We start from the raw sequence: 24825 nt of genomic DNA on the forward strand, positions 1-24825 counted from the left end.
CTTTTCATGTGCTTATTTGCCATCTGTATATCTTCTTTGGTGAGGTGTCTGTTATGGTCTTTAGCCCATTTTTTAATCAGATTATTTGTTTTCTTATTGTTGATTTATAAGAGTTCTTTGTATATTTTCAATAACAGTCCTTTATTAGACGTGTCTTTTGCAAATATTTTCTCCCAGTCTGTGGCTTATCCTCTCAGACTCTTGACATGTCTTTTGCAGAACACAAGTTTTCAATTTTAGTGAAGTCCAGCTTATCAACCTGTCATTACTTATAGGAGGGAATTACAGATACTGAAAGTCTAGCTAAATAAATAGGGAATTGAGGGTATTATATAATGAGGGTACTACAAAGGTAATTACGGGAACAAAAATACAAACTTTCCTAATTATCAAATGAAACGCTCAGAAAACAAAGCAAGCAGTCTATATAATAAATATTTTAAAAAGGTATAAATATAGAAAGTATAACAAAATAATATGACAGAATTAAGAATATCAAGTCAATAAATGTAAAGGAACTAAACTCAACTATAAAGGGAAAAAATTTCAAACTGAATCACATAGCAAAACTCAAATCTATGCTGTATAAAAGACCTACAACAAAAATAAAATGATTCAGAAGGGTTGAAGATAGAAGGATGAGTAAAGAGACACTAGAAAACTTCAAACAAAAAGCAACATCTTAATAACAGATAAGGCTGAATTCAGGCCAAAATGTATTAAAACAGACCAGAAAAGAACAAAAAGAGTACTTTTCAATGCTAAAGGTTACAATTCACAATAAAGATGAACAGTTATGAATATCTGTGGATCAAATAATCTCACAACAATATTTAGTAAAAACTATAGAGGTATAAAGAGAAATAAAAGAAAAACACAGGTAGTAGGAAACTGTAATTCATCTCTCTTGGTCCATAACAGATCAGTAATTTAAAAATAAGTAAAGATATAGAAAATCTTAATAACATATTATGGTAGATCTAAGTGACATATATTGAGAAGTTCTGAGAAGGGAAATGATACAGACTTGGCAAGATGGACAAGATAACAAAGGACACTTACAGACTTCCAGACAGAGCCTGTCACCCACACCAACAGCAAAACTCTCACAGTCTTCTTAGAAAATTAGAAAACTGAATTTCTTTCTTTGCTGACCCATCTAGGTGCCTAATATCAAAATACCTCGACTGACCTCTTTGCAACTGCCAGCTAATCTGCAGCTCACCCAAAGAAAACAAAATCCATGGTTTCCAACTGTAAAAATATTCCCATTTTTGCCTTCATTAGATAAAATTAATCCATTACTGGTTTCTCTTGTGCACAAGTAAATAGTGTACTAATAATTAACTAAATCTAAGTTTTCTTTGATAATATTACACTCTAATGTGAACTTCCACAAAACTTGACTAGTATTAATCCATAAAGAAAACAGCAATCAATTCCAAAATGTAGAATTAATATAGAAAACACACTCTCATGAAAATGCAGTGAACAAAATATATGTAATAGGACCAAAACAAAATCCCAAACAATCCTTGGATCAAATAAGAAATCCAAACCAAAATTTCAGATTAATCAGAAAATCACTATAATGAAAATTCTACACATCAGGAACTCTGGGATAAAGCCAAAACAGTGCTCAGAAGAAAATTAACATCCAACTGGAAAAGTTCAAGAAAGAACAGGTAAACCAAACAAAAAGAGTAGGAAAGAAACAAGATAAAAGCAGAAATTAATGAATTATAAAAGAGAAAAACAAAACAATACATACATGCATGCAATGCAGCTAGACAAAAGAAAATCGAGTTTAAAAATTGGAAAGGAGGAGGTAAAATTACCACTATTTGCAGATATTATTGTACACCTAGAAACTCCAAGATAATCAACGGAAAAGCTATTACAGACAATAAGTGAAGTGAGTAAATTGGCTGGGTACATAATTAAAATAGCTTTCATATATACAAACAACTACCAGTTAGATTTAATTAAAGATATACTCAATTATAATGGCCACCAACATAAGATAAAATGCCTAGCATAAATACAAGAAATATGAAAGATCAATATGAAGAAAACTTTGAAATACTTGTGAGTGACACAAAAGGATACTTGAACAAGGCATACCATATTCTTGGAGAGGAAGCGCCAACATCATAAAGATGTTAATTCTCCTTAAGTTAATCTATAAATTTAACAATCTCACAAGTTGATTTTCAAAAATAAACTAAACAAGCAAGAATAACCCGGAAAATTCTGAAAAAGGATAATGAAGGGGGACAAGCCCTCTGACACATTGAAATACATTATAAACCTGCAATAGGGCCAGCCCCAGTGGCCTAGTGGTTAAGTTAGGCATGCTCTGCTTTGGTGGCCTAGGTTCAGTTCCCAGGCACGGACCTACACCACTCGTCTGTCAGTGGCCATGCTGTGGTGGGAGCTCACATACAAAAAGAGGAAGATTTTTCTCCTCTTTCTGCTCAAAAGAGATTGACAGCAGATGTTAGTTCAGGGCAAATCACCCTCAGCAAAAAAAAAAAAAAAGCCTGCAATAAATAAAACACTATGGTACTGGCAAATGAGTTGACAGACAATTCAGTAATACAGAACAGAAATCCCAAAAATCAGCCTTAACATATATGGAATTTAATATGTGATAAAGGTGGCATCTCAAGTCAATGGAGGAAAGTACGGATTATTCAATAAATTCAGTTTGGTTAACTGGGTGGCCACCGAAAAAAATAAAATTGGATCCACATCTCAAACATTTAAATTTTGATCCAATAGAAGCCACGGAAGAACTATTTTACAACCTCAAGGAGGGGATGGCCTTCCTAAGTACACATGTAAGGAATCTAGAAGCAATAAAATCTAACTACATTAATTTAAATGTTTTCCTGCATGGCAAAAATCACCATGATCAAAGTTAAAAGCCAACAACAACACGGGTCAAGTGTTTGCAACTCATGTTCAGGCAATGGTTAATTTTCTTAGCTATCTATAAAGACAGAAAGATATGAACAGGCAATTCCTAGAAAAAGAAATACAAATGTTTCTAAAGAAAACTTCATTTTTAAGTTTGATAATAGTGTTGGTGAGGGGGGAGGTACTATCCTACATTAATTATGGGAGTGTTTGATGAATCAAATTCTATGAAGGGCATTTTGGCAGTGTGTATAAAAATTACGAATGCAAAAATACTTTGACCCAGAAATTCCACTTCTACGGATTTCTCCTACAGGTAGAGTTATATACATTGAAATGAGATAGGTACAAATTATTTATTTTGCCAATGTTGATAAGAGCAAAAGATTATAAACAACTTAAATGTTCATCAATAGTTCACTTTACTATTACAATGGCATTTAAAAGAACAGAGTATTTCTCTATATAAACTGATATGGCATCTCCAAGATATATCAGAGTGTGGAGTAATGCTACCATTATACCAGTGCTTACAGGATTACATGAGGTGTCTTTTGTTTATTAATGTTCACTGCTTTTTTTCTGATTGGTCAACATAGAAAATTTGGAAAATGAAAAATGTAAAGCAAAATGGCATAATAATTTCCTTATGGTATCTTTCCTGGGCACACATATGTATTTACATGGTTTACATATTGAATATGTAATTTTATATTTCACAGTACATCAGCAACAATTTTTTTCATGAAATTAAAATATATCCAAATTAAACCCCACCCAAATATATTTTAGAAGAGTAGATGGTATGAAATCATACAATATATTTTAACCATTTTTCAATGTTTTGAAGTGATTAAAAAAATGCTCTAATAAACATGTATTTTACCAACTTGCCCAACAATGGGTATTACTATCAAACGTTTTCATTTTTGTAAATATAAAGGTGAAAATGTCTCATTTTTGTTTTTATTACCATTTCTTAAACTCTCAGTATAGTGGAGCATCTTTGGATGTTTAGCGGCCATTTACAATTCTTCTGTGAAATGGCTGTTGATTCCTTTGCCAATTTCTCTTCTGTTCTTCTAATCTTGTTTTAAAAAGCAATTCATACAGTCAGAAATTAGCCCACTAGCTATTTTACCTGTTACAAATATTTTTACAAGTTAAATTTTTCTTTTAACCTTGCTATACAGTTGGGGGTACATCTTCCTATCCAAGAGTAAGATACACTCTTCCATATGTTGAAATCTTCTTTGATGACCTCAGCACAATTTTAAAGTTTCCTTCATATAGATCCTACACATTTCTTTTTATGTTTACGTCTTTCTTTTTTAATATCACAATTGTGAATGGAATTTGTTTTTCCATTATATTTTTAATCTGGTTAGTATTTGTATATATGAGTGATTTAGGTTTAGAACAATATTCTGTTTTCAAGATGTCTTTAATAACACTAACAATACATGAATACATGCTTGTGTTTTCTCAAATTTAGATGAATCAAAATTACTTAGAATAAAAAATGGGCTATTTTTTTTAAAACTTTAATTTTATAACCATCCAGAATTTATTGAATTCTTTTTACTTTTAATAAAATTCAGTTGATTTCTCTGGGTTTTTCAGGTATACAATCAGATCAATAGCAAAATAATGATAATTTTGCCTCCTTCTTTCCAAAATGCATAGCTCTTATTTCATTTTATCATTTCATTTTATTGGCTCTTCCATCCAAAATTAAGTAACATAAATGGTGTCCTGGTTGACATACTAATCTCGTGCAGGAGTAGCAGAAGGTATTTAAATGTTATGTTTTGTTATGTTACAGAAGGTATTTAAAATATATATTATGATATATATCAGGCATACTAAAAGTTATAAAAGTAATATATTGAATATAAGTACATAGATGCATGCATATGCAGATATATGCCTTTAGTACTTAACTTTGGATTTATTTTGTAGGCAAACAGTGTTGAAGATTTTTTGACTGGAGACGAAGAAAAGATAACGTGATACCACATTTTAGGAAGATGAATCTAATTAGTATCAGGAGGTATATTTAGTAATTCACAATGGGAACTTTCTCTTTGCAGGCTACGTGCAAAATGAAAATCCAAGTGGAGAGTAGAGATTTGCTCATTGAGCATGAGGACAAGGGAAGGACTAGAGATGAACCTGCTGAAGCCTGCAGGACTGGGCACCACCCAGCATTTTTCCTGTTGACGACTTGGTCTCTTCAGAGAACACTAAGTGGATGGGGTGGATCTGCGCATGAGTTTTGGTAGGGAATGTTCAATGGTGAGGCTGGGCAAGAGCTCCTGCTTTTCAGGATCCAAATAGAGCTTGCCTCCCTGGCATCTGGTAGGTGCCTGCGATGACCGTGTTTGGGCGGTGTATCAGAAGACTTGTTCCCATCTGGAGCGCCTATGCATCTCTTTATCAGAGCAAGGGGGGTTTGGTTATAAGGCCCAAAAACATATCTCAAAACCAAAGATCTGTATTGTCCTTCCAAGAGTGTTTTTTCAGGACATTGTCTCCTGAATGAAAGCAACTAAGATATAATGTAAGAGTAAGAACCAAATATTTGCATAAACATTAACACGATTTCTGTAGTACTTTTTTCTCTAAAGCCCATCCACCAGGAATCAAGGAGAGTGGAAGTTATGACCAGAAAGCAACAGGTGTTGCAAGAGAGGTGCCTTAATGTCCAAACATTTTCAAATACAATTAGTGTAAAAGGACATAATCTTACAATAATGTATGCATTTAGAGTTCACAGAGCTTTCTCATAGTTTCAATCTCATTTGAGAAATTTTATGAAATACAAAGGGGAAGTCTTAGCTTCAGGTTATAGATGATGAAAACTAAAGGTCAAAGATTTTGATTGTTCAAAGTCACATTAGCTAGTTAGCGGCAGAGATCAGAGTAAACCCAGATATGTCATCCATTGTACTTCACAACCTTCATACTGGCGACAATCTGAAAGGAGAGAAAAAAGGATAAAATTCTTTTCTTTATGTTGTTCAATTTTTCCTAGTTGTAGAATCTTAATGTTGAAACATTAAAAGTCATCTAATCCAATCTTCTAATTCAGCATTAGTAGATCATGAAACCAACGTAGTGGGTCACAGCCAGCAAACTGAATAGAAAAGACTAGAATATATGAGTGCATTGCCCTAGGAGGTATAAGTATTGTTTTATTAACTTGTTTCTAACTCTAGGTCATGGTCAAAAAAAGCTTGAAAACACTATTTAATCCTAGGATCTCAAACAAGAGGGTGCATAAGAATCATCTGGACTTCAGGACCAAAAGATTCTGATTCAGTAAATCTCAAACAGGAATCAAGAATCCACATTTTTAAAATGCAGGTGATTCTGATGCAGACAGTCTTGAGGCTGTACTCTGAAAAACTATGCCTTATATAATGCAGAAACAAAGCACTTTTACTCTACATGCATGTCTTCTCCAGAAGGTTCCCGAGACAGCAGGTGACATCCTTTTGCCATAGAAAGCCATCTCAGTACAGAAGTGCAGGGCTAGGTGGCATGTGCCTGCAGATTGCAGCCTTCTCTTTGTGCCAGTCTGCAGATTATTCCTGTATCTACCTCTATTCCTAGATACTAGGTTACCGGGCTAGCAACATGTCCTAGAAGGGTGACAACAATGGCTAAGGTCTGGATCTTTTACATAGTCAAGTGGCATCAGAAATGAGCTGGTGTCAATATACGTCCTCAAGTGCTCTTTGATCTTGATTATTCTTAACACAATTGTTAATACCTTTTTATTAAATACTACTAAACTACTAGCCTTTAGGCACTGTGTTTGGCATTAGAGGGAATATAAAGATGACTGCCCCAGAAGTCTTCATAGACACCATCACTACTCTCCATCCCAACACACTGAAGGCAATAAAGTGGCTCAGCAAATATTTTGTGTCTTTGCTTTTGGTAGAGGTGCCTCATGGACTTCAGATACCAGGGAGGTGGCTTGTTATAATCTGAGATGATGGGATCATATCTTCCAAATTCATACCTGTCTTCCTTCTTCCATACACCCAAGGGAAACATTGTTCACGTCTTTAAGGCAATATGGCCTCTACTGGTCCAATATCAAGCCATCACAAAATTTTATGTCATCCTAGAAACTGTGGTCTCTAACAAGTATTAAGAAATACATACTGAAAGGACTGTTTGGGTACGTGCTGCAGTATTAGCAATTCGCACATTTAGGAAGAGTCACGTTTCACAGATATTCCTCCCAGTGAGGTGCTAAGTGAAAGCATTCTGAACTATAGAGAGGCTCAAAGCCCTCCCTTATTCACAAATCACTTTAGGTTAGCCCACCGGTACGTAGTTAAACATACCAGTGTTCAAAGACAACTAATTTAATTTGATCATCTCAAAAGATGTTTGTTAAAGGGTTTAACATAGTTATTGCTGGGTAGTAGGCCTGTAGATGATTTTCATTTTTTCCTTTGTAACTTGGTCTGTGTTCTAACTTTTTCTACAGTAAATATGGATTACTTTTCCAATTGGGAAAAATACATTTTGTTTATTTATCTTTTTAGAGAGAATAAAAAGCTTCTCAGATCAAGTAGACTGACTTCTTCATTACGCCTCCAGGAGGTTCTAGATGAAAGCCTTAGTAAGTATTTCTGCAGGTTTCTTTTTAATAGGATCTCATTCTCAATGCTCAAAGATGTTGTATTACTTAGCAGCAAACAAATAAATGACCAGTAGGCTTTCAAGAAAGGTCATTATTGCTTCAAAAACTGTAATATATCAATTTCACAATAAATCAATTCATTCTATAGCTATAGACACTCTAGGTGACCCAAAACACCTACATTAAAACCCAGAGGTCTCTGGCTAACATCACAATAACATCTTCAAATAAAGCCCTCAAGAAGATGGTGATGTTTTTCCATTTTGGAGAGGACACATTTTCAGCATAAAACAGCTTGGAGGAGGGGAGGCCAACAGTCAGACACGTGTTCTCACTATTTCCACAAAAGCAAAATAGTTTTTGCTGTCAGAAACATGATAAAATCATAGTATATAAGTTGTGTAAACAAAACATGTTTTATTTGTTCCATAACAGTATAAAATCATGTTATTTTCATCCAAATAGAAAGGCTTACTTCTCTAAACCCAAATAATTTAAGGCCTCCATTCCCACCCTAATATTTTCTATGTGGCATGCCTAAGCTTTTGGGATGCCCTTTTCTGTGGGCATTTGAAGAACAATGTGCTCTGTGGAAGTCATTCCTGCATGACTATTTCCATGACTTTTGAAGAGTTTCCCATGTATCTGGAGAAGTACTCTGATAATAGACACTAAGTCAAAGATTTGGGATAAAGTTAGGTCTATCATGAAATTCTTTGAAGATGGTCAACCAAGGCTCCATCTACTCAAATGTCACCACTATCAATTTTTTAAAAACCCAGGTGCTGTGGAGACAAACATTTAGGGGAGAAAAAACCTGGGGCCAGCCCCATGGCGCAAGTGGTTAAGTGCCTGTGCTCCTCTGCGGTGGCCCGGGGTTCGCCGGTTCAGATCCCGGGCGTGCACTGATGCACTGCTTGGCAGGCCATGCTGTGGCGGCGTCCCATATAAAGTGGAGGAAGATGGGCGCGGATGTTAGCCCAGGGCCAGTCTTCCTCAGCAAAAAAAAAAAAAAATAGAGGAGGATTGGCAGATGTTAGCAAAGGGCTGATCTTCCTCACAAAAAAAATAAAAACGAAAAAAAAAAAAACCTAAAGCAAAATATTTAAAATAATCATACTCATTTATTTTGAGTTTTTACTGAGTAGCAGGATAGAAGAAATCCATGCTGACATTTTCTTCATTAAAGCATTGTCATCATCAGAAATAGAATTAACCTCAGAATTTGATCCAGAACTTTGGAAGAGTACGGAAAACAGAACATCACAAAAGAGATCTGACATGGCAACGTTCTAAAGATTTTTGGGATGCCACTTTCTGTCAATACTAACAGGAGTTTTCGCTGATTGTACTGATAGTCCTTACACTTTAAAAGGTAGTTTCTCTCATCATAACTTAACAAACATCATTGCTCCCTAAGGCACCTCCCAGGCAGGTGACTAAGCTTAGTGTCTAGTTTAATTCAAGAGCCTATTCTAGGGCTCAGAGAATATCTGGACAGGGCTGTGGACAAGAAGTGTATGGCACAGACTGTGTTACCTACCCGTGCTCTCATTCAGTCTCAGCAACAGAACCCAAATTTTTGGCTGGGTGCATATGGTCACCTAGGTAAAATGACTTTCCCAGCCTCTCTTTCAGTTAGGTATAGCCATGTGACTAAGTTTCAGCCAATGAAATATAAGTGGAAGCATGGTTGGAGACTTCTAGAAAGTATCCTTTAAAACGGATGGGGAGAAATATGCCCAAGGCCACACAACCAGTAAGTGGTGGAGCTGGGATTCAAACTCCTAACTGCATGACTCCACTGCACCCTAAGGGTCTAGTGAAATCTTGTGAGCCATCTAGAGCAGAATCGGGCAAGCGTAGGCCTACAAAGCTAAAAACAACTTTCACCTTTTTAAATGATTGGGGAAAAAATCTAAAGAAGACTATTTTGTAGCAATTTCAGTGTCCAAAAGCACAGTTTCATTGGAACACAGCCACACTCATTCGTTCACAGATTGTCTATGGCTGCTTTGACAATGACAGAGTTGGATAGCTGTGACAAAGTTTCTATGGCTGGCAAAGCCTAAAATATTTATTACCTGACCCTTTATTTAAAAAGTTACCTTTACAAAAAAAGATCCCTGACCTAGAGAAAGAGAAGAGGTATGACGCAAGCAGGGTGTGCGGCTTCAGGTAGGGATAGTGCGACTCTGGTGGCCATTCCAGAAGTCCAAGAGGGCCAGCGGATGAAGTGTACACTCCTTAGCAAATATCAGTGCTCAAAAATATTTGCTCATTTCACAAAAGAAGATGCAAGTAAGGCGAATAAGCACATAAAAGATCCTCAGCATCAGCAGTCATCAAATGCAAATTAAACCCACAATGAGATACTACTACCCACCCACTAGAATGGACATAATTAAAATGACTAGCTGTTGATGAGAAGGTGCAGCAATAAGAACTCTCAGACATTGCTGATGAAAATGTAAAATGGTACAACACGCTGTGAAAACATTTTGGCAGTTTCTTATTAAGCATTCACTTACCACATGACTCAGCCATTCCACTTCTAGGTATCTACCCAAGAGAAATGAAAACACATATCCAAACAAAGGCTAGCCAAAAACTGGAAACAACCCAAATGTCCATCAATAGGTGAACGGATAGACAAATTGTGGTATATCCATATAATGGAATAATACTTGGCAATAAAAATGAACAAACTACAGATACATAAACAATATGGATGAACCTCAAAAATATGATGCCAAATGAAAGAAGCCAGACCCAAAAGAGAACATACTGTATAATTCTATTTGTTTGAAACTCTAGGGAAGACAAGTTTATTCCACATTGATAGATCCTCGTCACAGATGTTACTCCCAATGGTTGCTTGGGCCAGGGACTTGGATATGGGGAGGATTGAATGGGAAGGAGCACAAGGAAACCTAGGGTAATATTAATGTTCTATATCTGGATTATGGCAGTGGTTACACAGGTGTATATATTGGTCTAAACTTATTGAATGTGTGCATTTTATTGTATGTAAATTATACTTTAATAAATTTGATATTAAAAAAGGGGCCTACTTCTTCAGGACCCAATAATGGGGAGGAGCACAAATGCTGAGTATGGCTGTGAATCCATGCAGCATAAGAAATCCACATAGGACAGGAGAACAGAGATGAAATTGTTCCCTGCTAGACAGAGATTTTTCTGAGTCCACAAGGAAGTGGCATCAGACAAAGTTGTCTTTATAGGCTCCTTGCCATGGGGCCTATATATTTGAGCCAGGGAAGTCCCAACCTTTGTCCTATATCAAGGGTTACAAAGCTCCTGGAAGTGAGGCCTTTAATACTTGGACCCTTGATTTTCTTTAAACTGAATAAAAATTACTAATATTCTCTAATTCAGTTCCACTGGAGGCACCAATCAGCAAGTTGCATCTGAACTCCCCTTTTGGGTAAAATTTGGACTGATGGGGAAGGTTGTGCCCCAGCCACTGAAGGTATGGAGAGATGGAGGAAGAAAGGTCTTACCTGGGGATGGCCAGATGGAGCAGATAGTGCCTGAGAAATAACGGAAAAGCTTCCCTGAGGCTCCTCCCAGCAGAAGCCTGGAGCAACACCAAGGAGATGAGGATTGTCAAGCAAGCCAAGGAGGGAGTTAGATAACAAAGTATTTGCAAGCCTTTCTGGAGCAGAGAGAGGGATGGCCACTTTATTTTGCCTCTCGATTAGGTTAGAATTAAAAAAATCGTTTTTTTTAAAATACCAGTTCCAAATACTACCGAGATAAATCTCTGAGAGAAATTATAACAGAATATGGTGACTCTAATCCTAAAACAATAAGACAGGCAAGGAAAACACCTTCAAAGAAAGGTAACTGGGATAATGGGAACAACAGAGAAATTTATGTAAGCTCTGGGTTCTTTGTGCCAATTGTACAATTCCAGGATAAAGGTCGGGACCCTGATCAGTGATCCGTGGCAGGCAGTAGGAAAGAGGAAAAGGGGCTTAATGTTAAGGCCCCTCAGGAGACTCATGCAACTGCAGAAGAGAATGGAATTTATAATGCTATAAATTAAATATATTCAATCTAGAATTCAACTGAGTGAGGGTTTCAGGTCCTGGGACAAGTCCTCAAAAGAAGCCAACAAAGAATGAAGAATGAGTTCATAAACAAAAGAGGTTATGAAGACCCCTGGCAATAAGCAACTGCCAGGAAGCTCAAAAATTGTGTTGGAGGTCTTTTCTTTCTTTTTTTTTTTTTTAAAGATTTTATTTATTTATTTATTTTCCCCCCAAAGCCCCAGTAGATAGTTGCATGTCACAGCTGCACATCCTTCCAGTTGCTGTATGTGGGACGCGGCCTCAGCATGGCTGGAGAAGCGGTGCGTCGGTGCGCGCCTGGGATCCGAACCAGGGCGGCCAGCAGCGGAGCGCGCGTACTTAACTGCCAAGCCACGGGGCCGGCCCTGGAGGTCTTTTCAAAGGACAAAGTGCAATGCTCGTAAGAAGTCAAATAAATTTGCAGAATGCTGCAAATTAGGGAATTAGCAGTGCTGTAACAATTGAGAGCACAGGTTTTAAAGTGATTTAAAACTGGGTTCTAACCCAAACTCCATTATTTATCAGTTGTCTAACTTTGGGCAAGTTAATTAACCCCTTGAGCTTTGATTTCCTTTTCTATAAAGGGGAGATAATACCTACATTACAAGGTTGTTATAAGGACTAAATGTATTGACGCAGATAAAGCATTTAGCATTGTGCCTGGTACATGTTAAATGCTTAATAAACAGTATCTATTAGTATTGGTAACAACTAGCATCTCATAGGCTGGGAAGGGGGCAATACTATTCCACTATCACGAAGAAATATTCGTGCCATAACGGATGCTATTTCCTTGTTTGAAGAATCATGAAACATCATATTAGGAATTAATGATAAATGGTATTTGGGTTCATTAGTGCCTGTATTCACTTACCCATCTTTTTGATCATCCATTTTTCCTTTATTCAACAAATCTTTTTTGTGCCTTTTATGTATCAGGCAATGTGTCAGCCACTGGTTAAATGTAAGCTGCACACTTGATTCAGGTTGTAGAAGGTCCACACCTTGTGAACCATTGCTATAGAGACTAAACACTTTATTTACTACTGAAAAAATCTCAATTTCTTCTTATGGACAACTAGTTTTTAAACACTCTGCTAATCTCTTTTGAGGTTGGAGGTATTCTATAATTTCAATTACAGTGATAGTCTCTCCCTACATTTTTTTTTTGTGTGTGTGTGTGAGGAAGATCAGCCCTGAGCTAACATTCATGCCAATCCTCCTCTTTTTGCTGAGGAAGACTGGCCCTGGGCTAACATCCGTGCCCATCTTCCTTCACTTGATATGGGATGCCGTCACAGCATGGCCTGACAAGCGGTGCATCGGTGCGCACCCGGCTTGACAAGTGGTGCATCGGTGTGCGCCTGGGATCTGAACCCGGGCTGCCAGCAGCGGAGCACGCGCACTTAACCACTACACCATGGGGCGGGCCCCTCCCTATATTTTTTTAAACACCTGATTTCTCTAGAACTTCACTACTCATTCTTTCCATTCTTACTCCCATTTTCCAGTTACCCCGTAGAAGATTAATTTATTTCAACTCCCCAACAGCTGAAATTTATTCTATTAGTAGCCAATTTATCTATGTTCCTTTAACCTTTGTTTGAATTGAAGGCACTCAAATATTTCCAAAAGTGCTGACAAAAGCATGAATTTTTAATGAACATATTACATCAGGAGCTTTTTAAATGTGTAGTCCATTTGTAGAAAATGTAGAAGTTTTCTCCATAATCTCCCCCTACTTTTGGTGTCCACTGCTCTGATCAAAGGATTGTTAGAGACTCTGTAGTGAATTCTGTTTTTGCCTATCCTACCATGCATTTCCCCTTTCTTCCTAACAGAAACTTGATTTGTCATGTGCCCCACCCCTCCACAAACCATTGGAAGCTGGCCAGAGATGGGACCTAGAGATCTAAGAGTAATGCATTCTCTTTGCCAGTGCTTAGTTCAGAAATGGGCATATGATTAGAATCTGGCCAATAAGACATAAGAGGGAACTCTGCTGGGAGGCTTCCAGGAGAAGTTTTTTAACAAGGTGGAGCAAATGTTGCCAGCTCTGGATGTGATGCCTGGAAATGCAGCAGCCATCTTGCTACAGTTTGATGTTGAAGTCACAAATACACACTTTCCTCCCAAAATTACAACACAAAAGATGGCAGAGAAGAGTTGGAAAGAACCCCTGTCCTTGATGACATCACTGTACCAATGAACAGAGGCAACTAACCCTGAAGCCTGCCCTAGAGTTGGAGTTCCTGTTATATGAGTTAATTTTATTGTTTAATCTCCTTTGAGTCTGGATTTCTGTCACTTGCAGTCAGAAACATTGTAACCGATACAGATTTCTTGATACCATTTCCTGTATCCTCTTTCATATGGCCAGATATTTATACATTTCATTGCATCCTCCTCAATATACTATCTTTTAAATTGCTGAACAATCTCAGTAAAAGATTTTTTACACACAATAAATACGCACACACATACACACACACTCCCTATTCATTTTTCTAAAGGTTAAGAGGTTTATACTTCCCATATCTTTTGGAAGAGACACAATTCCTACTCCTATAGCTGCTAGTGCTGTTAAGTTTATGAATGTTACTGAACCATAATTTTTGAAACAAAAATAAAATTTCAGCTAATTATACCAACCTAAGTGGTACTGTAATTTACGAATGTCCTAAACCAATTAATATGAAGCAACTGTACATCCCGCAAACTCAGTCAGACATATAGGTATAGTAAGTGTCCCTGTTATTCAAAGCTTGGTGGTGGCACTCAAGCGAGAAACTCAACAGCCTTCACTATCACGGGAAATGTGCTGGGGAAGATAAACACCCTCTCCCCGCAGTTGTACCAGAGGTATTTGTCTTTTAGGAATCATGTCTAAATTTGCATTTGGATTAGAGCTGAGTACAGTTAGAGAAGGGGTGAGGGTAAAGGAATCACTTAGAATAACAACAAAAGAATGTTTCATTAGCCCATCCAAACAAGCTAAATAATCTCAAGTTTGGTTATAAAAATTAGTTTTACTCTTAAAACTATAGAGATATTTTTCAATTTGGAGGCTGATTCTTGAAGGTTCAAGACACAATTATCTCAAACTTGAGGCTTTAATTGTTCATATTCATATTCATAGGCTTCAAGACTGTGCCCCAGTGTATAGTCTTCCATAACTTTCTTACAGCATATATTTATTTTAACCAGTAATTCTTATTTCACTACAAAAGGAACAATCAAAATTGATAAACTATTAGCAAAAATTATATCCTATCTAATTCCATATCTTCATATTCAAAACCAATTACCAAGTACAATCAAATTCTCTTAAATTCCCATCACTACTACCTTGAACTGAGCTACCACTATCTCACACTTGGATGACTGGTCTTCTCATCTCCACTCTGCCCCACTCTAATCCTTTCTTCAATGCCAGCCAAGAAGACCTCAAAACTCCCCTCCCACCTCAAGCCTCATCTCCTCCTCAGTCTCTCACCTGCAGCCACCCAACCTTTCTTCTAGTACCTCTTACTTGAATGTTCTCTCCTATCACAGATCCTTTGCACATTCTAGTCCTTTTATCTGGGGAACACTTTCCTTCCCTCTTCACCTAGATAACATTTAGTCAGTCTTCAGATTACTGCTTGAGCATCATTTTAAGAAGACTTCCCTAACATAGTCAAATTCTCTTGTTATAGATTCTCATAGAACCTTGTACTTTTTCCTATTATCAATTAAATTTGCATTTTTATATTTGTTTGTGATTATCTGGCTACTGGTGATTATTACATTAAACTATAAGCTTTATGAGCAGAGGTTTTATCTGGTTTTACTCACCATTACATGCCCACAGTTGAGCACAACAGTGGATGCTCAATATACATTTGTTGGATGAAAAAAAAATTGGCAAACATTTTATCTTATACACAACAGCCCCAAAAGAAATGTGAATCTTACCATTTTCTTTTCCCTGGTTGTTTCCAGTTATCAAAGGAAACTAAACATGGAATCTTTGGCTAAAAGACTATTCCTTTAAAAATATGTAATGACAAGATAGAGCTGGACCTTCTTAGCACTCATCCATTTTGGAGGCTGGTGGCAGAATATGGATAGCATAAAGAGACAGTATCCAGAATGCAAATATTCTATTACTTGTGACCACAAGATATCAACATCGGGACCATTTCCTTCTCTTGTCACTAGAAGCAACTTCATCAAGTGAGGAATTACTCAGCCTCCTGTCTGTTCCTCTTCTCTGAATTTGATATCCTGTCCATCATTTGAACACTAGTAAAAGCTAGAATCCTATTCAATCTAATCTCAAAGTCATGGTATCAGCTCTATCACTTCATTTTTTCCTTTTTAAGGATGGGTAAAGTTTCTTTCCTGAATTGTATTCTTGTGACACCAATTAAGGCATATAGGATTGCAGGTTGGGAGGGAGGGAAACAGCAGTTTGTCCACAAATGTTAGGTTGGAAGAACTGGTTTAATCTTAACATCTTAGAGAAAGTTGCCGATGGTTGCAAAAATCTTTCTTCTAGAAAAAACTGTCTTCATTTTCCTTTCTGTGGGCCTTTAAGCCTCTTGAGGCAGGTTTTTGTTTTTTGGTTTTTTTTTTAATGCTTTTGTAAAAGCTTCTACTGAGGTAGATTGGAGACTCTGAGGCAAGGCCTCTTAATCTAGAGTGATAAAGAAGCATTAGCAGTTGTGAAACCCTTGAAAATGTATGCTAAATTTTGACTGTATGTTTGGGAGTGCATGTTTCTGGAGAAAGATTTCAGATATTATGTCAGATCCTCAGTCTCTAGTACCTGCACAGTGCCTGGCATGTAATAGATGCTTAATAAATATATGAATAAGAGAATGAGAGAATGAATGAATGAGACGCCCTTAGAAACACTGAGAATGCCCAGAATAGTAAGTTATCTGACACCAGGAAACAATGGTGTCAGAGAAGCCAAGAAAGAAAAGACTTCAAGAAAAGAGAATGGTTAAACTATCATGTGTTAAAGAAAGGTCAAGTCAGATAAGGCCTGAAAAGTGCTCAGTGGATTTAGAAATAAAGTGATAGCTGGAGACTTTTAAAACTGGTGGTTTCAGTTAGGGTAAAAAATATTGCAGTTTGTTGAAGAACAAATAGGAGTACAAAGTAAGGAACAGTGTGTAGAGACAAATTTTCATGAACTACGTCTGTGAAAGGGAAGCAAGAAACAGAATGGAAAAGAACAAGTTGCTGTAGGAAGGTTTTATTTTTTTCTTCTAATATAGAAAAGACCTGAGAATACCTAAATGCCAACGCGAAGGAGCCAGAGATAAGTAAAGAAGCCAAGGTCCTAAGGAGCAGGATTGGGAAGGGATCCAGAGCCTTGGACCAGAAGAGGGTCACCTTTTCCATTGTGAAAGGAGGGAGGGAAGGACGGATACCAATGAAGTACGTTTGAAGATTTGGTGGCACTAATTTAAGAAAGATTCTATCTTATGGTTTCTATTTTCTCTGAGAAAATGGGCGGTAAAATGATCTGCTGAGAATGAAGGAGTGTAGGGGTTGGTGGACATAACGGGAAAGGTCTTATGTAAGCAGGAGTTTAAAATAGCTCCTGTGGAGAATAAGAAACAGGGAAGAATTGCCAGGCAAAGTCACAAACATAAATCTGTTGTGTTACTAGTTTTCTCCAAAGTGTGATTTTTCTCCAGGAAGTCTTTTAAGTAGAAAGGGGTTTCTAAGAAAAATTCCTACTCACCAGAGGTTACCTTCTCTCTTGAAATTGAGTAACTTAAATTCAGGTTCAGAATTGCGGTGGAAATATCATTTAGGTGAGTATTATATACAGAAACTATGGTGGATCTGATATTAAAGGTAAGAAGTTATTAGTGTTATTTTAAATACTAAAAAATAAAAGTTTGCCTTTTTAAGTACCTAAGAATGGCAATGGGAAAGATTTTTGTACAGGGAAACAAAAAACATCGTCAAAACAATGCCCTAAAATAACCACTTGAAGAGCCCCACAGGTAGGCCCATGAACTGGAGCAATCAGCTCTCAAGAGCTCTCAAAAGCTTTATCACTTCAAGTGATGATGTCAGGGTCAACAAATCCATGGCAAAAAGAGGGACATTTAGAAAGAAATCCAGAGGAAAAACTGATTAGAGTGACTGTTCTCAAGAGATGAAAGACTCTCTCTTTTCTACTCCCTTGCTGATAAAGCCAAATTCAGTCTCTATTCAGTAGTTACCTGGTCATCAGGCAGAGGTGATACGTCATGTTCAACCCCCAAATTGATGCATATTCTCTCTTGAGTTTTTCTTCTCCCTCTGGCTAGACATACCCAGAAGCAGCTGGTGGCATTAAATACCCAATCATTGTTACTTCCCTCTATGTTTCCTGGCTTGCCTGGAAACCTATCAGGAGGGTTAGTTACTGAACCAAGGGCTAAGAAGAGTACTTTAAACATTCTCCATCTAAACCTCCAAACCTACTCTGTCCCTAAAAGAGCTCAGCAGTCCAAGTATGGAAGCAGAGAAGACAGCTGGTTTGGAAGGTAGTCTAAAGTAGTAGTTAAGAGCATGGTTTCCAGGGGCAAACTACTTGGGTTCATATTCTAGGGACATCACTTAGTAGTAGAAACCTGGCTTTAGTTTCCTCATCTGCAAAACGGAAATAATAATAATGCCTACCTCATAGGGCTTTTACGAAGATTAAAGGAGACAATCCAGGTAAACTTAGAAAAGTGTTTGGAATACAGTAAGCATACAGTATATGTTAGCTATTATTATCATTTCTGACCTAGGGTTGGGTTTTATTGGGTAGGTACAACAGAAGGACAAGAGTACAGGAGTGTAGTGGTTATGAAGTGATGGGAAGTGAAAAGTAGAAGAAACTGATAGGGAAAGAGTAGCACAGTCAAAGGCTTGGCTTAAAGCTGAAGTATAGATGCATTGGAAGTCATTCAGTTAGGAAGCTGGAAAAATGGGCAGAACGTAGAAGAGTTTATTTTCAGCTTTTAAAGATTTTATTTATTTATTTTCCCCCCCCAAAGCCCCAGTAGATAGTTGTATGTCATAGCTGCACATCCTTCTAGTTGCTGTATGTGGGACGCGGCCTCAGCATGCCGGAGAAGCGGTGCGTCGGTGCGGCCCGGGATCCGAACCCAGGCCGCCAGCAGCGGAGCGTGTGCACTTAACTGCTAAGCCACGTGGCCGGCCCTATTTTCAGCTTTTAAAGGTGAAGCTGACATAAACGATGACAAGGTCCAGCGAGTGGGTGGCTTTGCAGAAAGGTAAAAGCCACTGAATTAAGATCAAGCAGCTGAGAGGCCAGGATATTGGCTGGATTATCCACATGGAATTTTAACTCACCAGGCTTAAAGGTGGGACTTAGGGACGGGAGGGAAAATCTAAGTCAGGTACCAAAGTCTTCGGTGAATGAAAGGAAATGATTGAGAAGGACATATATGGACAGGAAGGACCAGAAAGTGATACAATCAGATTGTATGAGCATGTATACAGATCAGAACTGGGGAATGTGGAAGCCGACCGCTCCTCCTGATCCCAACTGAAGCTACTTGGTGGGAAAAGACCACAGAGCCAAGGCTGCTAAATACCTTGCAATGCTTAGGAAAGTCTAGTACAGTGAAGAACTGTCCTATCCTATGTTAATTCTGTCCCTGTTGAGAAACGCAGCCACCAAATTATTTAGAGTGCTTCTTCAAAGGAGCCTGGCTATCCAAGGTATCACAGTTCTATGAAGTCCCTCTTCCCATTTTAACATGCTCTCCAGACCTTGGGAAGGATCACTTATGTCTCTCTCCACCCTGCACATACTTTCATCACAGTACAGTCCATCCTTCATCACATTTATACGTTTAAATGTCACTCTCACATAGGTACTTCCAGGGCTGTGGCAAGGTGTAGTCATCTTTTCATGTCTATGTAACCCTATGTAGGCACTTCATAAACGTTATTTGTTAAACAAGAGACTTCTCACAGCCACCAAATTAGGAGGCAGAGCATAAAAAGAATATTCCACCTATGAAAATGAGCCATCAAGCCTTTAAGCTTTTGACTATAAAGAAAGAATGATTTTCTAATAAATATTAGAAAGAAAATGCAATATTTCTTCACCAACTTGTAGGATAACATTTCTGAATACCTCCTATTAAAAGAAGACAAGGCTGAGATCTCAAAAGAAAAAAATCAAGATTTGAAGAATAAAGTTGTTAGTGAACTTGGAATATCCTTTACCTTCTATATACTGAACTAAAAATAACAATGGATTAGCAACATTCCATTTGTATTCCCTGTTCTCCAAAAACTTTTAAAGGATTTACTTGCCCTAGAGTTTAAATGAGATGCTTATAAATTCACTTTTGCTGTAGGTAAATAATAATATAAAAGGGTTTTAAAATTTTGTTTCTGGTCTTCCTTTCAAGTGTCCCATGCCTTTCTGCTTTTATTATTTTGAGATTCTCTCCAAATGTCAAATTTTCCAACACCTATATTTGATATAAATTCTTAAATACGTGGAAAAAGTATACAAAACAAAGTGACTATATCTTAGCATTTCAGCCTAGATGAATTCACAGTCGGCAGGGTGCAGGGGAGAGGTTTATTGTGATTTATTTATAGGGAAAGAGAAAGATGGAGGAAAAAGGTATAGAAATAGTAGAAACTTTAAAGAAAAACAATTTTGAGGTAATACAAAGCACCACCACTAGAAACTTAAAAAAATTCTTTAGTTATTGAACTCAAAGAACCTTTTTGCTCCAAACTTAATAGTAAATATCACTTCTCCTTCAGTTCTGCACACCTTTAAAGGAATAAGCCTTTAATCAATAAGCATAAACTTCTGTGAAAACCTCATAAGATGAATTATTTTATTTGGACTCATAAAATAATTTCCTGTAGGCCCTTATTCTCCTTTGGGTTTGAGGATTCAGGAAAGTATACATTTATACAGTCTGTGCACGAAAATAAGTACTCAGAGAAGTGAACACTATTCCCTTCTCATTATTGCATAGGCAGTAACTTATAAAGGAATAAAAACTATGTTTTCTGTGAAAAAGGGCCCTGAGAAAAGTAAACTGATAGTGGAAATTCAGAGAAGCTAGTGGTTTATGTTCATTCAGTAATAACGTGCTGTAATGTGGTACAGAGTTTTATTTTAGTGGCAGAAATTTTAGTAGCTATGCAAATTACTTTACTCCTGTACTTAGTCTTTAAAAATTGGGTATACAGGCACATAGGCTTTCCAGAATTCTGCAGGGAAAATTCTAGCTATAGTCATATTTAAAAAAATCAAAAGGATTTTGAACATTCTGGATCTATCCATCATGAATATAAAATAATTGCCTGTATCTCAAGTTTAGATAGACCATCGTGTTGTTTGACGTTAAGATATCTTTTGTTGATTTTCTAAAATCCTTTTCTGATGATAACCTCACACGTTGTTGGCTTTTCTGGCCACAGCAGAACACTTAGCTGATTATGGCTACAGAACAGTCTTCAGCCCTATAACAATTCCTGTGCCCCCTTCCTGTGCTAACTGAAAGTATAGACCTCATCAGACATACTATAAATATAGTTGAGATAATTTCTTTAGTTACATTATCTTACACTTGCCCACCCCAAAACTTCAACACTTTTCTGCCCATTCACACAGTTTTAAAATATCTTTCAATTATAGTTTATTTTCATCATTCATAACTCACATTTAATACTATTTGTACATTTGGAAGGATGGTATGCTTAATCACCTCTAAGATACTAATAAAAATTCAATGAAGATAGCAAATAACATTTTCCCAACTTTTGTTAAAATGAAAATCTTTACATATGAAACTGTGTTCCTACACTTTAGCCGGTTTAAAAACTACAACCAGTTCGATTCCTTGTTAAAAAGTCTATATGCCAGCATTTCCAATTCTTTTTTTCCTGAGGAAGATTCACTCTGCGTTAACATCCGTTGCCGATCTTCTACTTTTTTTTTTTTTTTTTTTGCTTAAGGAAAATTAGCCCTGAGCTAACATCTGTGCCAATCTTCCTCTACTTTGTATGTGTGACACCGCCACAGCATGATTGGTGAGTGATGCAGGTCCCTGCCCAGCATCCGAACCCGTGAACCCAGGTCACTGAAGCAGAACGCGCGGAACTTTAATCACTCGGCCATGGGGCTGGCATCCGCAGCATTTCCAATTTTACCAGACCTCTTCAAAGAACAAAATGTACCCCACACTTGATGACAATCAACAACAGTGAGCAGAAAAGATGTTTGGAAAGAAAGACCAGTTTTATAACGGTTCTCTTCTGAATGCAAAAAATGTTAGCTTGATATTTTTGCACTGTCAAATTCAAGTCAAACAATTTTTTTAAAAAGTTGTATTTGTAATATAAGATGAAAGATTTGCTTAATTCATTCAGCAAATATGTACTGAGTATTTACTGCATGCCAGGCATTGTTTTGGGTATTGAGATTCAGAGGTGAAAAAGACAGACATGGTTCCTATTTTTCCACTACCAAGAGGCTTATGTTTTATCTTGAATCATTTACATTAAAAAATACAGACCCCAGCAATAAAATGTTATAAAATCATAGGTGTCATAGAATAGGGGTTGAAAAGGAGTTCAGAGATTATCTGCTGTATGTCATCAATCCCAAGTTGCACATTATTTTACATTTTGACATCTCCGAAGTCAGCCACATCTTACAATGTGGTCATACCAGGCAGCAATCGAGATGGAGTTGTTACCGCTGCACTTGTGCATTAAAACTTACAGAATGAGTGTCAGGGGCTTGGAAGAAAATCTGGGAGACAATGGTGAAAGGTGCCCTTTTAAGGATTCTTGATAATTCAAGATTCAATAAAATATAATCGTTCAAAGTGTTCTTACAGGAGAGGAAAATGAAATTCAGAGAGGTTAAATGACTTGCCCTAATTCACAAAGCAGGGTAGGTAGGACTAGAGGCCACATTTGAGTTCCATTCTCACTCTTCTTCTACCAAAGTCTTCAGTTATATGGAAGGAAAGGCTCTAGAACGTGGCTCTGGTTTGGGGACCATGGGCAAGGAACTTAATCTCTCTTTGCCTCAGTTTCTCCATCTGTAAAACAGCAAGTTTTATAGACCTAACTCACGATGTTACTGTAAGTATTAAGTGAGATAATGAATGTATAGGACTTAACATAGAGATTGGCATATTGTAAGTGCTCTGTAAAAGTGAACTATTTGATATCAAACTTTACACTTGGTAGGAAATTATTCAAAGTGATCATCAATTATGCCACAAATATTGCTCATTATATGAAGCCCACATCTAGTTATTTGACTAAAACAGTAGAAAACTAAATAGACTGGCCAAAGGTTTGAAATGATTAACACAATAAAAATTTCCACCTTAACAATACTTTGTCCAGGACCAAATGGTACTGTGCCAAGAACCCAACAGACCTACCTGCAAGAAACCACACAAAAAGTAAGAATTGAGGCCATCTATAACCATCAAGTTACTAAGTACCCTAATGTGTACAAATGCCTTTATAAACACAATCTCAAATAACACATAAACAAGGAAAAGTATTTAAAATGTATAGACAGATCATTTATTTTTGTTTTCTTTCAAATACTATCACAACTGTATACATTAATACTAGTACAAGAACCACAAGTTTTGGAGGTTAAAACGTACCACAGGGAGACATGATTTGGCCAGAGGAGTAAGAGTGATAACTGTTTATGATTTATATATTACTTTATATATCGCAAAGCACTTTCTCATCCATTACCAATTCAGTGCTTTACACATAATACGTAATTATATAAACAAAACCCAGGTGCTTTCCAATGTCATTTTATTTTCTGTTCAAACAATAGAATGTTCAGAGAATGGACAAATATCTACATTTCTTTTTTTCTTTTTTAAGCCTTTCTAAGTCAGCTCTTTTAATTTTGAGAGTTTAAGTGAAAATTCAAATTATAACAAGCCTATATTATGTAGAGTCAATCTATTTTAAATATTAGTTTCCATATTGTTTCTATAAAAATAGTAACATATTTCAGGCAAATAAAAATGGTTTCAACTGTGATACTGAATCCAACAGATATACAGTCAAGCACTTCTAATTTTAACTACTAGGCAATGTTAATGAATCAACTCACATTTGTTCTTGTTTCACTCGATGTCAAAACCTACAGGACACCCTGCAGAAAAGAGAACTAATTCAAATTAATATTTCTATACCTAGAATTACTGTATTTTCATTAGCTTCCGGCAATTAAAGCCTTATCAGGAAGTACAATTCTGATGTCTTCATGTTTCATCATGACAAGTGCGCAGTAGCAAAGTACAATTTTCTGAATATTTTAAGTATTAGCCTATTTTCTCATACCAATTATTTTAAAAGAATGTTTTGTTAAAATCTCACAAGCACAACATGTTATCGAAATTTAAAAGAAAACCACCACTCAACATGTAAACTTTCCCTATTAATTCTGAAACTTAAAACTAACACTATTAGTTTGCTCGTTTGGGATTTTAAATAAACCATCACATATTGTACTATCCACATCCTAGATATTTTCGAAGATCAAAGTCTACTACTGAGTATGGTTGGGTCGGCAGGGAAGAGCTCTATGGCCAACTCTGAGCGCCCCAGGGTGAGGAGCATCTCGGCGGAAATGACCAGGGACCAGGTTCCAGTGGGGCGGCAGCTCGACGCTGCACTTAACGAGGCGCCCCCGATCCTCGGCCGCCCGGTTGCTACCAGCTCGCCCCACCTTTCTCCGTCCTAGCCTCTGGCCCGCCCCTTCCTCCCAGGCCAGCCACCGCACTGCCCGCCCAGCTCCAGGACTGAGAGGAGTGACGGGAACAAAAACCCGGCATACAAAAAAGGCCCGGGGAGGAAGCCAGCCCCACCCTGCCAAGAGGAGCGCTTCCTCCAGAAAAACTTGGAGGCAAGTTAACAGGAAGGGCAGAGGCGGCGCAGTTCCTAGGATCGTTTGCAGTACCCTGCCGCCCAGCAGTCTCAACCTTTGTCCTTTGACAGGCCTCCTCGAAGCCCCAAGCTCTGAGCGCCTTCCGGGCAACTCTTGACTCGATCTCCATTACGGTCCCTGACTGGTGGCAGCCATGATATTTACATCCGGGT

The 24825-nt window shown here is 37.4% G+C and overlaps 1 long non-coding RNA gene across 4 annotated transcripts; it reads right to left on the minus strand.

Moving 5' to 3' along the window:
* Nucleotides 1-1709: 1709 nt before the first annotated feature.
* Nucleotides 1710-24825, minus strand: LOC131407296 (uncharacterized). Of its 4 annotated transcripts, none has more exons than XR_009220474.1 (4): nt 24708-24819; nt 23837-23878; nt 23075-23132; nt 1710-5901 (listed from the first exon to the last, which is right to left on the minus strand). It is a non-coding gene; the product is annotated as an uncharacterized LOC131407296 (long non-coding RNA). The 4 variants fall into 4 exon arrangements; XR_009220476.1 differs by lacking the exon at nt 1710-5901 and adding an exon at nt 5910-6061 and having other exon boundaries at nt 24708-24825; XR_009220475.1 differs by lacking the exon at nt 1710-5901 and adding an exon at nt 20452-22781 and having other exon boundaries at nt 24708-24823.

The sequence above is a fragment of the Diceros bicornis genome, chromosome 6 (assembly GCF_020826845.1).
Source record: "Diceros bicornis minor isolate mBicDic1 chromosome 6, mDicBic1.mat.cur, whole genome shotgun sequence".
In the NCBI taxonomy this organism is placed as follows: Eukaryota; Metazoa; Chordata; class Mammalia; order Perissodactyla; family Rhinocerotidae; genus Diceros; species Diceros bicornis.